The sequence below is a fragment of the Crinia signifera genome, chromosome 1, assembly GCF_055691185.1.
Source record: "Crinia signifera chromosome 1, ASM5569118v1, whole genome shotgun sequence".
NCBI lineage: Eukaryota > Metazoa > Chordata > Amphibia > Anura > Myobatrachidae > Crinia > Crinia signifera.
The window spans coordinates 397792693-397808935 of NC_139217.1; positions in this window are offsets into that span (position 1 = coordinate 397792693).

Consider the following 16243-nt stretch of genomic DNA (forward strand, 5'->3'; position numbering starts at 1 on the left):
GCCACATAGCACCCACCATTCATTCCACCAGAATCTGAGCCGCAAAATCCAAAAATCACTCCTTCCCTTCTGAGTCCTGCCATGCACCCAACTGGTATTTTTTGGTCACATGTGAGGCATTGCCGTACTTGGGAGATATTGGGGCACAGATTTTGGGGTGCTTTTTCCCTTCATACCTTGTGAAAATGAAAAATTTTGAGCCAGAACTGCATTTTTGTGTAAAAAAATGTAATTTTTCATGTTCACTGCCCAGTTTTATCAAAATTGGTGAAACCCCTGGGGGTTTGAAATGTACACTATACCCCTAGATGAATTCCCTGAGGGGTGTAGTTTGCAAAATGGGGTCACTTGTGGGGGGGTTCCACTGTATTGGTGCTTTGGGGGTCTTGCTAATGCGACATAGCACCCACCATCATTCCACCAGAATTTGTGCTGCAAACTCCAAATATCACTCCTTCCCTTCTGAGTCCTGCCACTTTTTGGTCACACATGAGGCATTGCCGTACTCGGGAGAAATTGGGGCACAGATTTTGGGGTGCTTTGTCTCCTTCATTCCTTCTGAAAATGAAAAATTTTGAGCCAGAACTGCATTTTTGTGTAAAAAAATGTAATTTTTCATTTTCACTGCCCACTTGTATCAAAATTGGTGAAACCCCTGGGGGTTTGAAATGTACACTATATCCCTAGATGAATTCCCTGAGGGGTGTACTTTGCAAAATGGGGTGACTTGTGGGGGGGTTCCACTGTATTGGTGCAACATAGCACCCACCATTCATTCCACCAAAATCTGTGCTGCAAAATCCAAAAATCACTCCTTCCCTTCTGAGTCCTGCCATGCACCCAACTGGTATTTTTTGTTCACATGTGAGGCATTGCCGTACTCGGGAGAAATTGGGGCACAGATTTTGGGGTGCTTTTTCTCCTTCATACCTTCTGAAAATGAAAAATTTTGAGCCAGAACTGCATTTTTGTGTAAAAAAATGTAATTTTTCATGTTCACTGCCCACTTGTATCAAAATTGGTGAAACCCCTGGGGGTTTGAAATGTACACTATACCCCTAGATGAATTCCCTGAGGGGTGTAGTTTGCAAAATGGGGTCACTTGTGGGGGGGTTCCACTGTCTTGGTGCTTGGGGGGTCTTGCTAATGCGACATAGCACCCACCAAAATTCCACCAGAATCTGAGCTGCAAAATCCAAAAATCTCTCCTTCCCTTCTGAGTCCTGCCATGCACCCAACTGGTATTTTTTGGTCACATGTGAGGCATTGCCGTACTCGGGAGAAATTGGGGCACAGATTTTGGGGTGCTTTTTCTCCTTCATACCTTCTGAAAATGAAAAATTTTGAGCCAGAACTGCATTTTGGTGTAAAAAAATGTAATTTTTCATTTTCACTGCCCACTTGTATCAAAATTGGTGAAACCCCTGGGGGTTTGAAATGTACACTATACCCCTAGATGAATTCCCTGAGGGGTGTACTTTGCAAAATGGGGTGACTTGTGGGGGGGTTCCACTGTATTGGTGCAACATAGCACCCACCATTCATTCCACCAAAATCTGTGCTGCAAAATCCAAAAATCACTCCTTCCCTTCTGAGTCCTGCCATGCACCCAACTGGTATTTTTTGTTCACATGTGAGGCATTGCCGTACTCGGGAGAAATTGGGGCACAGATTTTGGGGTGCTTTTTCTCCTTCATACCTTCTGAAAATGAAAAATTTTGAGCCAGAACTGCATTTTTGTGTAAAAAAATGTAATTTTTCATTTTCACTGCCCACTTGTATCAAAATTGGTGAAACCCCTGGGGGTTTGAAATGTACACTATACCCCTAGATGAATTCCCTGAGGGGTGTAGTTTGCAAAATGGGGTCACTTGTGGGGGGGTTCCTAAATTTTAGCATCTTATGGTGCCTAGAAACCTACATGGTGCCTAAAAAATAATCTCATAAAAAGGAGGCTCCAAAATCAAGTAGGTGCTCCTTCTATTATGAAGCCTGTGGTTTGGTCAACGTGCACACTAGGGCCACATATAGGATATTTTTGAAAACAAAAGAATTGGGGGAATCAATTTGTAGTCACATTTCTCTAGTAAAATGTACTGTGTTCCTAAGAAAAATGTATTAAAATTGCAAATCTGCAAAAAAAATGAAATTTTGAAATTTCACCTACACTTTGTTTTAATTCCTGTGAAACACCTAAAGGGTTAACAAACTTCCAAAATGCTGTTTTGAATACTGTGAGGGGTGCAGTTTTTGAAATGGCATCATTTATGGGGGTGTCTCACATACAAGTCCCTCAAAGTCATATCAGAACTGAACTGGTCCCTAAAAAAATCAGTGTTTGAAATTTTCTTGAAAATTTGAGAATTTGCTATTCATATTGTAAGCCTCCTAGTGTCCAAAAAAATTAAAAGGAAGTTGAAATAATGATGGAAACATAAAGTAGACATATGGTCTATGTTAGTTATTAACTATTTTGAGTGGTATGATTATTTGTCTCACAAGCAGAAAATTTAACATTTTGCAAATCGCTAAATTTTCCATTTTTTCACGACATTTTGGTATTTTTCACAAAAAAACACAGACTGTATCGACCCAAATTTACCACTAATTTGAAGTACAATGTGTCACGAAAAAACAATCTCAAAATCACTGGGATAAGTAAAAGCAAAAAAAAGTTATCCCCACTTAAGTGAGACATGTCAGATTTGAAAAAAATGGCTCTGTCAAAAAAAAAAAAAAAAAAAAAAATGTTCTGTCAGGAACGCAAAAACTAGCTCTGTCAGGAAGGGGTTAATGTAATGGGTGGCAATGGTGACAAAATAATAAATTGTAATTGGACTAATTTTTATAGACCAATTTTACGACCGACAACAATATTTTATTATAAACCCCCTTCCCAAAATACCTAGTCCTTTGTTCTGCTGTGCACAGAAACACTGCAAAGCCATCATCCACTAATGTAATGCCCATTCTAAAGGACAATCCCAGGACTCTGCCAGCTGGATTATTGTGTTTCACCCATTCACATCTGTGCCTTACCCAGTTGATCTTAAAGTACCTAGTCCTTACCATAGGGAGACCTGAAGGTTCGTTTTTTTGTCAAAAGCTTTCTAACCTACAAGTATGCTTTTGCATTGTGGATGGAAAGCAGTGCAGCTTGAGGAAACATATGTTAGTTTGGAGAGTGTATACACACTGCAAGCATAGGAGCCAATTCAGACCTGCTCGCACAGGTCCAAATTCAGGGAGCGTTCCAGGGTTAGCACCCAGCGTTTCATGGCCGTTTCAACAAAAATGGTAAGTACGCCCATAGAAATGTTGGGCGGACTCCAGGGAATGCCGAGTTCCTCTGCTTGGGGCGGGCGGATGACGTCATTGTCCACCTCCAATTCTGACAACAACATGCAGAAGGAAAGTCATTTGATGGTGAGCAACCACAGAATGATTTTCGGTGGTTGCGTAAGGCCCTATTATTGCCTCTGTGTGGGTATCCAAGACCATGATGAGATGGGCTGAGGCCTTATGTAATCAACTCCAGCCTGACTCTGAAGCTTTTGCCTTGGCTGAAAAGCTTAAGTGTGCTACAGAGTACGTTTGTGAGGCTGGGTAAGAAGGCACCAAGATGGCGTCAAAAGTGTCGGCCACATCAGTGACAGCGAGGAGAGCTCTCTGGCTTAAAGCTTGGTAAGCTGACAGCAAATCCAAGAAGTCTCTAGAGGCCTTTTAAGGGAGAACTTCTGGTACTTATGTAATATCTGGGCGCCCGATTTTTGCATCGCATGCAATATAGTGGCATACAATTCATGCGATGCGATTTTTCATTGTAAAGACCCGATTTTTAGTTGTATAGTCGCCCATGGGTGATTTCATACCCCCACTATCCAACTATGCATGGAGTTGATTTTATATAGTGTGGCGAGCCACCGAGCCCGAAGCGTGGCGAGGGCAGCGCGCCCCGCGAGGGGACGCAGAATACATATAAAGTAATCCGCGTCCTCTCGCGGGGCTCGACGTGCTTCGGGCTCGCTCCGCTCGCCACACTATATAAAATCATCTCCATGCGTAGTTGGATAGTGGGGGTATGAAATCACCCATGGGTGACTATACAATTAAAAATTGGGTCTTTACAATGAAAAATCGCATCGCATGCCTTAAGTAGTGGCATGCAATGAAAAAATCGGGCGCCCAGATAATACATAAGTACCGAACTTCTTTTTGGGGCAGAACTTGAGTCCATTATAAAACAAGCCACGGGAGAAAGAGTACTTTCCTGCCCACCACGTCGAAGCACTCAGTGTCTAAGTTTGGTGCTTTTAGGCCGCCCTTTAGTTCCTCCTTTTGAGGGGGTGCGTCTAATAGGGGACAGGCAGGAAGAGGAAGGTTTACCGCCAGCAAAGGGAGGGCACCCCGATCCCGTTTTGGGGCCTTTGCTAAGAAACACCCATCCAAGAGTGAGGATAAGTCACTCATGACAGGGCGGAGAGTCCCCGTTGTGGGTTCTGAGTGGGTGGTCGCCTCCTGCAGTTTCGGGATATGTGGAACATCTCCACCACGGACCCTTGGGTTTTCTCCATAATTTCTCAGGATTACAGAATAAATCTCAGGGGGGCTTCCCCAAAGGAGGGATTTTATTCCATTATTTTCTTGGTCCCCAAACCAGACAGGTCTTTCAGATCCATTCTAAATTTAAAGTCTTTAAACCTACACCTGTGGGTGGACCACTTTCGCATGGAATCTCTTCGAACAGTGCTTTTAAATGTAGAATCAGGGAGAATTTCTTGCATCAGTGGACATCCAAGGTGCTTATCTTCATGTGCCTATCTGCAGAGAACATCAGTCTATACTGCATTTTGCGATAGGAGACACTCATCTACAGTTCCAGGCCCTTTCTTTTGGCCTGGCCACAACGCAGAGTGTCTTCACAAAAGTGATGGTTGGTTGTTATGGCAGCAGCTCTCAAGCTAACGAGGTTAGTGATTATCCCATACTTGGACGACCTCCTGTTCAAGGCGGAGTCGGCACAGAAGTTATGTGACAGTTTTTCCAAAACCATGGGTGGTTGTTAAGTTTCCCGAAGTCTCATTTGACACCCACTCAGAGACTTCAGTTTCTGGGAATAATCTTGGACACACACCTACAGTACATTGTGTTTTTCTTCCAGAGTCCAAAGCGGTGGACATTCGCAAGTTGGTCCTGTTGATTCTTCAGTCTCCAAACCCAACAATATGGCAGGGTGTGAAGCTGTTAGGCAAGATGGTGGCAACCTTCGAGACACTGCAGTTTGCGAGGTTTCACTCAAGAACCTTTCAGTGGAACATTCTGTCCTGTTGGTCAGGAAATTCAAAAACTATGAAACAGGAATGGCTGGTGTTGTCTCAGGAGACAAGAGACTCCTTGATCTGGTGGACAAATCTGGAGTCTCTGCAAATGGGGCATTCCCTTTGCACTCCCTTTGCTTGTGGGATTCACTGGTTGTCATGACCGATGCCAGTCTCGGGCTGGGGGCGGTGGTCCTACATCTCAGATTGTAGGGTCTGTGGTCCAAGGAGGAATCCAGACTACAGATGAACATCTTGGTGCTCCGGGCAGTTTGGAAGACCCTTCTACAAGCGGGGGATCTCCTGAAGGGATCACCTGTGCGCATACAGTCAGACAATGCCAATTACCTGAATCATCAGGGCGGGACTCGCAGCATGATGGCAATGCAGGAAGTATCGCGGATATTTTCAGTGGGCAGAAGTGAACATTCCTACTCTGTCGGTTGTGTTAATTCCAGGGATCATCATTCTGGGTACGTCATGTGCCGCTATGCTCGCCATGCGTTGGACACATTATTTTATTCTCCCACTGCTCCTGAGTGGATGGTAGGGCATGAAATACCGCCTGTCGGCTAAAAGAAACATCAAAACTCATGTCTACATTTTATCTGTTGACCTAATACTTGTGTTGACCTTAGCCATGTTAACCTTCATTAGTCAACCCAATGCATGTGGACTTAAATAGGGTCAACCTAATGACTGTATCCCTTTTAAACTCATAGAAGATAGAAGTTATAGTGATATCAGCATTGCCTACCCTCCCGGAATGGTCGGGAGGCTCCTGAAAATCGGGACCGCCTCCCGCACCCCCCCCCCTTGAAAGGTGGGCATCCCTTCCAGATACCGAGGGACCCCTGCATCCCCCCCACCCCCCGAAGTGCTGCTGACAGGGTTCTCCTGGAGAGGAGACTTTAAAAGTAGGCTAGGATGCGTTATATGTGACAATTTGGAAATACCCTGTAAAAGCACATTTTCAATAACTAAACATAGCAAAATTTACAATACTGTGCAAATGTTTTCGGTAGGTGTGGAAAAAATGCAACGCAAGAATGCTTTTAAAAAATAAAAGTTTTAATTGTATTATGGTAATTGCTAAAAGTTAACTAAGTAAAGAGAAGAGAAATCTACAGTAAATCAATATTTGGTTTGCTATATTTTTGTCAAAATTTGTGATTTCATTTATAAAAAGTTTTTTAATTCAACACCGTTAAAATGTTAAATTACTGTATATGTTTAACATTATTTTGTCCCTGAGGAGATTAAAACAATTAGCACTTGACATTGATTTAGACTTACAGTTAAAAGGAAGACATTTGTGTATGTAATAGGACAGCTTTAAGGTTGCTGGATGGTCAGTGTCCACTGTCAGGAAGCAGGGCCGGATTAACAATGGCACTGATGGAGCTACAGCTCCAGGCCCACTCTCCAAATAGGCCCATTTTGTAGCTGAGGGCCAGGGCTTTCCAATGAGCCCAGCCCCGCGTCGCTAGCCCCCCGGCAACCGGAGATACCGTCAGGCAAACCTGGAACGTTTTCCCCATAGGATAACATGGGACCCGCTAATTCCGACCTCCACCCGGTTCCAACAGCTGCCAGTTCCCCCTCCGGCATCACAGAAGCTTGAGGTTGATCTCAGTCAAGCTCAAATCGCTGGGCCTTCAATCTGATACCTGGTCCATATGAGTTCATTAATTCTAGAGATATTGCGGGTAAACATATTTTTTTCAGTTCTGAAATGTAATTTCATATGTGTTCATGTTGTTTGAGGACAGATTTCTCTGGAAACAAACGGCCCAGTTTCACGGTACCAAAATCATTCGAAGCCCACATGTAAATGGGTCAGTTGGTTCCAAAGATATAGCTGGTTATTTAAAGCGGGCGGGGGTGGTTTTCTCTTGGCTGATGTAAAAGGGGCCAGTCTGGGAATGTCCCTGCATGATCCTGGGACCATATTCCCGGGTAAATCCCTGCATTTTCTGGTGTGAAAGGGGTATTATTTCAAATAGCAGTGCTCTAAATAAAGCCGGGCAGCCCCCTGCTCTCTGCCCGGCTGTTAATGGCTGTCATTTCTGCCCAGCGAAGGCTGTCCCCAAGTTACCACGAGCATGTATTCCCCCTTGGCAATGAGCATGTAATCCCACATGGCAACGAGCATGGAACCCCTGGCAATGAACATGGATCCCCTGGCAATGAACATGTAGGTAAGCAACACTTACAGTATGTAGCATACATTTTAATAGGCATTATGGTGTTTGGCATAATACGTAATGAAGATTATCGTGTGTGTCTTAACATGTAATGGGCATTATGGTGTAAATTTTTAATGCGCGCCAATGCCCCTATTTATGAAGCATATTGTGCATTATTTCTCAATCTGTTTGGTATAGCGCAGGCATATCCAAACTATGGCCCTCCAGCTGTTGTGAAACTACAAGTCCCATCATGCATTACCACAGTTTTGCTATTAGGGAATGCTAAAACTATGTCAAGGCATGCTGGGATGTGTAGTTTCACAACAGCTGGAGGGCCACTGTTTGGATATGCTTGGTGAAGTATGTATTTTGGCTCAATCCATGTGGCACAATGTGAGTTTTTTCTTAATCTGTGTGGCATAATGTGAATTGTGACTCAATCCATGTGCCACAGTGTGAATTTTGGCTCACTCGGTGTGAATTTTGGCTCATTCCATGTGGCATAATGTAATAGAGGCAAGTACAGTATAAGGGGGTTACTATTGTGTTGCATGATTTGTATAAGGGGTATATTGTGTGGTAAACTTAGGTGACCACACAAAAGGTGCTGAAATGTTGTCTACCAAGTTTCGGCTTTCAGTATTTTTTTATGACTGTAGTGCCGCCTCACCCTGCAAGTATCTTAGGACATCGGCGTCCTGTGGGTGCACCTTTGGAGTGCACCCGTCAATATATCTCCATGCATTTTTCTTATGCCAGCCCCCTGCCTTTTCCAGGCATATATAATTAGTTGAAAGTATATACACAAATACAGACACACCCATGAGCAGATCATCCAAACAGAACACTGGTCATGCCACCCACATTATTCGGTGCTGGCCACAATCCCTATTATTGCACATAATAGGCCCTTGATCGTTCAGCTCCAGGCCCATTTAGACCTTAATCTGGCTCTGTGTCCCGGGCCGGCCGCCTGTTACATTGACATTCTTGGCCAGATTCCTGGCCAACCACTCGTGCCTCTAGGGGGGAAGGGGCAGGCCGCGGTGGACGAAGGACTGCTACTCGGAGGATGGAGCCTCAGCGTGGGGAAGCAAGGCAGGACAGAGAGACGGGAGCCGCAGCAGTGGAGCACGGACCCGGGCCTAAAAGCAAGTTACAGTACTATGTATTGGGTGTTATAATGGGGGTGGGGGATCTGCCTGTGGTGTCCTGGTATAATTATACAGGGGGAGCAGCCTGTGGTGTCCTGCCAGGACACCACAGGCTGCTCCCCCTGTATAATTATACCAGAACAGTCTTGGTGTAATTATACAGGGGGAGCTGCCTGTAGTGTCCTGGTATAAATAAACAGGGGGAGCAGCCTGTGGTGTCCTGCCAGGACACCACAGGCTGCTCTCCCTGTATAATTATTCCAGAACAGTCTTGGTATAATTATACAGGGGGAGCAGCCTGTGGTGAAAGGTATCATTTTACAGGGGGAGCAGCCTGTGGTGTCCTGCCAGGACACCACAGGCTGCTCCCCCTGTATAATTATACCAGGACAGTCTTGGTATAATTACACAGGGGGAGCAGCCTGTGGTGTAAGGTATAATTATACAGGGGGAGCAGCCTGTGGTGTCTTGCCAGGACACCACAGGTTGCTCCCCCTGTATAATTATACCAGGACAGTCTTGGTCTAATTATAAAGGGGAGCAGCCTGTGGTGTCCTGGTATAATTATACAGAGGGAGCAGCCTGTGGTGTCCTGATCTTTGAATATAGGGGAGCAGCCTGTGGTGTCTTCTTGTTATTATGCGGGGGAGCAGCCTGTGGTGTAAGGTATAATTATACAGGGGGAGCAGCCTATGATGTTCTGGTATGATTATACAGAGGGAGCAGCCTGTGGTGTCCTATTCTGTTATTTTAATACTGGGGGGCAGCCTGTGGTGTTCTGATATTATACAGGGCAGCAGTCTGTGGTGTCCTGTTATTATACAGGAGGAGCAGCCTGTGGCGTCCTGTTATTATACAGGGGGAGCAGCCTGTGGTGTCGTTATTATGTTTTTTTTTTATTAATACATATTTTTTTACCGAAAAGCCGCCATTTAATGATGCGTTGTTACTTATGGGCCAGTGCTCTGGACTTGCCCCCCAGGCTAAAAGTTGCCAGCCAGCCCCTGCTTATTGTCCAGTGGTAGCACACCCCAGAAAAATGACTCATGATCTGTGTAGATAGACACCAATAAAGGGGTACTTTATAGGTGATTAGTATCTGTGCGATTGACAAACCCAGACCAATGTGTGTATATACTCTGTATGTGCATTTCCATGTGGCTCTGTACAATCCAGTAGTCCTGGCAGCAGATGTGAGATAGTTTGAGTATATGCCTTAAAACACCCTGTTCTTGGTGGTTTCCCACCTGTCCCCCTGTGTAACATAAGAGGGAAGAGAATAATGTGGGGTATACTGTAGATGTGATGTGCCGCATGACCATCACCAACTGCCGCCCGCATGCCACATTGCAATCCTCAGTGCACAGCAATATCACTGGCATTTCCTGGACAGCAGCTGATGTGGACGCAGGAGAAAAGGCCTCTCAGGTGAGAACAATTTGCAGGCGATTATTTTCTGACAGTGATTCTCCTAGTGAGTTATCAGTGAGTGGAGCTCAGCGCATAATTACATCTGTGCTTTTTCTTTCTCTTTTTCCCCCCCTTTTTTTTTTTTTTTATTTGATCACCTTCTGCCTCCGGCTACAATGAGCCGCCGAGAGTTATCCCAGCTGATTGGAAATGAAGGTCAGTAAAATGTTTGTTTAGTAAATTAAATCTTAGACCAATGTCTCATCTCTAGCAGTTGGCCATTGTAGTGGGAGGGATTATAGTAGTGGTGGCTGGCCAGTGTCCCTGTGTTACTGGCTGGCACCTCCCATGCTGTCAGTTACAGATCAGGAACCGCTAAGCATTGGGGCCTGCATCCATACACTCATACTGTTACAGCTCTGTTTTTCAGGTGTATAGTAATATAATATATAAATCATGTTACTGCTGGAAGTCTTATTGTACACCAGCAATATCTGATTCTCACATGTTACATATGGCTATTTGTTATATCTACAATATATGAAATATTGTTTTAGATGGACCCAGCCAGAACACCAGAGAGCCATGGCTGAGGTCAGGACGCCGCAGACCATCCCGTGGGAGTCAGTCAGCAAGAAGATCTGGACCAACATCGGGAAGAGGAAGATCTGGACGAAGAGGAAGAGACCATCAGGCAGTTGCAGACAGAGTAGATCACCTCCTGCTGGACAGCATCATGCGGCTCGTCCTGTCCCATCTCCCCACCTACAGCAGGCGCACCATTGCAGACGGAGAGGAACCAGAGTACTGCTCCATCTGTATCTCTGACATTGGGGTAGGTACAGAAATGGCTGTATCGTACTGTCACCACACCTTCCATGTTCCTTGTCTGACAGAATGGCTGCAGGTCAACAACATCTGCCCTCTGTGCCGCATGAGACTCTTGAACCCGGCTCATTTCTCCCACCTTTACTGACGGCTCCCCAGCAAAGCAGAACAACCAAACATAAGATCATGGTCTAAAGCGGTAAGTTCCTGTTTAATTTTAAAGTTCAAAATATTTTACACTTTTAGAGTGTTTTTATTTTCAATTTACAGTTTTTGAATTTTATAAACAATTAAAAGACTTGTCACTGATCCCTCCAGTTCCAACAATTGTTGTTACATGTTTACAGTGTTTTTCTCTTTTAATTATCTGTTTTGAAACTGGAGGGAGTTGACGTGAACAAGATGGGGATTAGGGCTACTGGCGACACCCCAAAAAAAAAACGACATTGAGCAGCCACCTCATGGGTGTGTTGGAAGAGCTGCTAAGTGTTGACAATTAAATCCAACTCATTGATAATTTAATAATTTGAACATTTAAACTCTGGTAAACTTCAGCTATTAATTAGTAAACCTGACCCTTTTCATCGCCAATATGTCTCCAAGTCATTATTTTACACTTATTATTGTTTACATATGTATAAATGTGGGCTAACATTAGCTGATTCAGTATAACATAATATTTTTATCATGATTTATAGAGCTCCAAAATATTACATGATATTGTGGGTCAGTGTCACGGGTCTTGCGATACATCTTGGATTTAACACCACATGATCTTCAGAAAAACAGTGTAGGCTGAATTTCCCAAATTCTGCAATTACTGTCCAGGGTTTAAGGATGTCCATGTGAGAGAACAGAATTACATCAGTCAACTGAATATAAACAACTGGACTCAAGCCAGGATATCCTTAAAACATGGACTGTGAAGGTGCCCATAGGCAGCAGCGGATTGGCATGCTGGGACACCAGGTCAGATTCCGGTGGGCTGGCTCTAATGCCCTGCAGAAACGGCCGCTCACCCTACTTGGAGGGCCGCAGAGTGGGGACCGCAGCTACGTGTCTGCCTCTGAGATCCCCTGCAGACAGCGCTGGGGATTTCCATTAAAAAGTGTCTCGTGTACGGTGGCTAGGGCCGTCGCTACCCGCACAGCAAGGTATGTGGTGCTGGTGCAGGGACGCGCAGGCCTGGAGAGCCACTCCCTGCATCCTCTGACAGCACTGCTGCTGCTCGTGTGACAGGCGCCGCAGCAGCGCAGACTGGCAGCCAGTAGCTCACGGGGTATGAGAATACCCTGCTGTGCGCTACTGGCTGCCAGTCTGCGCTGCCGCGGCGCCTGTCACACAGGCAGCAGCGGCACTGTCAAAGGTCTCTACTTATCACCCTGTCTCAACTGTGAGGTACTGACATACATGCAAGACCATCGCCCGGCCCTCCCCTCTCCCACGTCTCCTTTTCCGTCATTTCCTCCCCTCTCTTGACTCACATGGTGCACAGTCACTGGAGACTGGACTGGAGGAGCCCAGCTGATGCGACGAGTGGAGCAGCTGAATAGCATGCACAAAAGAGACTCTGGTAAAAACTACTTTTTGGGGGGGTCCTGGTGGTGATTTCTGCGGAGAGTGCCACAGATTAGTGTAGTGAGGGGAAGACGACAACACTAACAGAGTGTGCTAAGGGAGTGTCAGCTTATTTTGCTGGGGGTCACAGAGTAATGTGCGCTGGAAGGGATGGGTGGTGTATGATTATGTGCATTGGCTGTGGGTGTTTATAATTATTTGCACTGAGAAGGGAGGGAATGGTGTATAATTATTTGCGTTGGGGGGATGGCATATAATTATGTGTGCTGCAAGGAATGGCCTATAATTATGTGCGCTGAGAGGGGGGATGGTGTATAATTATGTGTGCTGGCAAGGGGGGTTTATTATGTTCTGGGAGTGGGGTTAATGGCGTATCATTTTGCCGCATAATTTCTGGACACTTTCGCCATTCTGCCACTGCCTTCCGAAGGCTGGAGCGACAGCAAAAACTCCACAACTGCCCTGCCATCACCTCAAACAAGAGGTGGTGACGCGCTGGAACTTCACCCTCTATATGCTGCAGAGGATGGAGGAGCAGCAAAAGGCCATTCAAGCCTACACGGCCACCTACGACATAGGCAGATGAGCCGGGATGCACCTGTCTCAAGTGCAGTGGAGACTGATTTCATTGTTGTGTAAGGTTCTCCAGCAGTTTGAACTTGCCACACATGAAGTCAGCTCCAACACTGACAGCTTTAGTCAAGTTATTCCCCTGATCAGGCTGTTGCAGAAGCAGCTGGAGAAAGTGAAGGAGGAGCTAAAGCATTGCAATTCTGCAAAGCATGTAGCTCCTATGGATGAAGCCCTCCATATGCTTTGTCAGGATATGAGGGTGGTCTGTTAGAGGAATACATTCTGGCCACTGTGCTCGATCCTCGGTTTAAAGAGTATATTGTGTCTCTGTTATGGTGTGAAGGTTAACATGTAATGAACATTATGGTGTAAATTTTTAATGTGCGCCTTTGGCGCGCAATGCCCCTATTTATGAAGCATATTGTGCATTATTGCTCAATCTGTTTGGTATAGTGCAGGCATGTCCAAACTATGGCCCTCCAGCTGTGAAACTACAAGTCCCATCATGCATTGCCACATTTTTGCAATTAGGGAATGCTAAAACTATGTCAAGGCATGCTGGGACGTGTAGTTTCACAACAGCTGGAGGGCCACTGTTTGGACATGCCTGGTATAGTGTGTATTTTGGCTCAATCCATGTGGCAAAATGTGACTGTTGCCTTAATCTGTGTGGCACAACGTGAATTTTGACTCCATCTGTGTGCCATAGTGTGAATCGGTGTGAATTTTGTCTCATTCCATGTGGCATAATGTGTAAGAGGCAAGTACAGTATAAGGGGGTTACTATTGTGTTGCATGATTTGTATAAGGGGTATATGGTGTGGTAAACTTAGGTTACTACATAACAGGTGCTGACATACTGTCTACCAAGTTTCGGTTTTCAGTATTTTTTTATAACTGGAGTGCCGTCTCACCCCGCAAGTATCTTAGGACATCGGCGTCCTGCGGGTGCACCTTTGGAGTGCACCCGCCAATATATCTCCCTGCATTTTTCTTATGCCAGCCCCCTGCATTTTCCAGGTATATATAATTAGTTGAAAGTATTTACACAAATAGAGACACACCCATGAGCAGACCACCCAAACAGAACACTGGTCACATCCCCCACATTATTAGATGCTGGCCGCAACCCCTATTATTGCGCATAATAGGCCCTTGATCATTTTCAGCTCCAGGCCCATTTAGACCTTAATCTGGCTCTGTCAGGAAGGACTTCAGGGGGATGATTTGCGACCATACTTCCTCAAAGCTTACACGTCCACCCCCAGTCCTGCGTCCCTTGCTGTGCTCCCCTGACCATTTCACTTTGAGGACCTTCTTCACGATACCAAAATCTTTCTACACGTTTTCTAGGTTCCACAGGCACGGGCTCATCACAGTGACTTCCACATCACCTTCTTGAGTGACGCTGGTGTCTTGTGTGCCTGGGTACCAAGGAGACATGGAAGAACTGCCACCATGGCATAATGTAGGGCACAGGTTTCTGAGTATGTTAACCTGACATTCCCACCAGTTCACATCTTGCCAGGTGTAAGTGCAGCTGACTCCTCTGCCTGCTCATCTTTTTCCTCTTCTAAGCGCTCCTCAATGTTCTCCTGAGGTGAGAATCCCTTCCTCATTCTGCCCCTCTCTCCCCTGTTGAAAGGGGAGATCTCTAGTCGATACATTGCTGCAGGTCTGTGCAATGTGATGGGTCTCTGCAATGCAGAATGTTTTTTTCCATCTGCAAAAATTGCAGCCTTTCTAATAGGTCTGAATCAGGCCTTTTGTATCAGTCTGACTGATTTTTAAAATCCATGTGAGCACTTCTCAATCAAATTAGTAATGCCCCTCAGGTGCTGAAAGGAGGTGGGTTCTAACCCCCACCACACCAAAGGGCATTGGTAATAAGATTTTAAAAACCAACATAATAGAAGGTAATTCAGAGAACTTAGTTACATTTATTTTGTAAAAATATGATAAGCTTCCGGACCTCAGCAAGGCTTCTATATCACCGGAGGACCCTAAACTGCATGATAACAGCACCCTTTTTGGGCCATATAATTGTCTACTGTAAGGGCAGCACTTACCAATATATCTACGTTGAAAGCCAGCCTATTAGGAGTTATCCCCTAATCCTCCATGTGGCACTACAGGAACCAGCATGCCCTCGAAATGCAGGTACCATCAAATGTCTTTTGCACATAAAAACAGCTGTGAGAGCTGCTAAATCAAATTCTTTTTTAAATGTCAATCATTAACACAGCAAAACCAACCTGATTATGTAAATGATTGCTGCTATAAAAATCCAGCCAAACTCGCATGTAATCCCGCACCACCTGTTTCTTGCATGCTATTACATTTAGCCCATGACGTATTATGTTTCTGTGTCAAACTGGTTCCTTAATGTCAATCATACTGCTGAGCGCTATGTTAACAGGAAAATGCTCAATTTTTGACAGATAATGCCGATCCAGTGGTGTGTTTGTAGATGATGGTTTGTAGCAGTGGTCGAAGTGGGGCGGTATACGGGAGTATGGCATACCCCCACTTTAATCTGAAGATAAAAAAAAAAGTTTTTTTTCCCCCTCAGGATGCTCTCTGATCACTCAGCAGCACCTGATGTGCTTTTGTCATACCCCTGTACAACGGGGCAGTCTGGCAGGGGACGTTGATGGACAGGGGGGTGTCCGAAGGTGCGCACTATATTCACTCTTTACTTTTCCATACCCCCACTTCAAAATTTCCATACCCCCACTTCAAAATTTCCACTTCGACCACTGGTTTGTAGAAATAATAGAAATAGAAATGTCCTCTCATAGATTTGTCATGAGCTAGTTATAATGAAACTGCGCGTGTTAGGTTTTTCTACTTTGGTTTTCATGAAAGTTGTACTCAGGACTCTGTTCTTGAAATTGATAGAAGAGTGTGGCTCAGCATTCCGATAGTAGCTTTAGGCAGATGGATCGTGTTGCTAGCTATGTCTGTTTGCAGCCATACAGATAGACATGGGTGCTGACAGTCCTCTATCATTCTGTTAAATGTATTCTAGGTTTCTGGCTTAAACCATCTGTCTATGGTGATTTGTTATTTAGCAATATAGCAAAATGTCCTGGTGTATATTAAAGTGTATCTGTCCTATAAGATTTTTAATCAAAAATAGCAACATCCAATACAACTTGCCCCGACTAGTTATTATCGCTGAAGCAAC